Source organism: Limulus polyphemus, unplaced genomic scaffold (genome assembly GCF_000517525.1).
Source record: "Limulus polyphemus unplaced genomic scaffold, Limulus_polyphemus-2.1.2 Scaffold5262, whole genome shotgun sequence".
NCBI classification, from domain to species: Eukaryota; Metazoa; Arthropoda; class Merostomata; order Xiphosura; family Limulidae; genus Limulus; species Limulus polyphemus.
The window spans coordinates 9924-10555 of NW_013670872.1; the positions used below are offsets into that span (position 1 = coordinate 9924).

Genomic DNA, 632 nt, shown 5'->3' on the forward strand with positions numbered 1-632 from the left:
CGAGGATGTGTTGCAAGTATGTTTAGGTCGCGAATAAATAAACGAGTTCACTTTGATCGTAAATATCCAAGACATATCGAACCGATTTTTTTCATTCTTATAAGTTATGAAATGACTGTAAACATGTATAAAAACTAACTGACTAATCCAGTGTTCTGAGTTCCACTGAGAAACCCGGAGAACAAAAAACATTTTTTTTTTGAAAGAAGAAAAGAATCGTGTTGAGAACTGTTTCGAGTTTTTGATTTAATTTAACATTCATGAATCATTGGTTTAAAATAATAACATTAATCGAAATGGAAGTATATAAAAAATAGTAAAATATTTTACCTGAAAGAATATATATATAGTATCCACTCTAAGTGTAATATATAGTATCCACTCTAAGTGTAATACATAGTATCCACTCTAAGTGTAATATATAGTATCCACTCTAAGTGTAACATATAGTATCCACTCTAAGTGTAATATATAGTATCCACTTTAAGTGTAATATATAGTATCCACTCTAAGTGTAATATATAGTATTCACTCTAAGTGTAATATATAGTATCCACTCTAAATGCAATATACAGTATCCACTCTAAGTGTAATATATAGTATCCACTCTTAGTGTAATATATAGTATCCAC

The 632-nt window shown here is 28.5% G+C and overlaps 1 protein-coding gene across 1 annotated transcript in view; it reads left to right on the forward strand.

Annotated features, from left to right (window-relative positions):
- The first annotated feature begins 6 nt into the window (after nt 1-6).
- Nucleotides 7-632, forward strand: part of LOC106472343 — a 29928-nt gene continuing 29302 nt past the window's right edge. The window contains exon 1 of the mRNA XM_013932979.2: nt 7-16. The gene's annotated coding sequence lies outside the window, so the exon portion shown is untranslated. The remainder of the gene's footprint in view (nt 17-632) is intronic.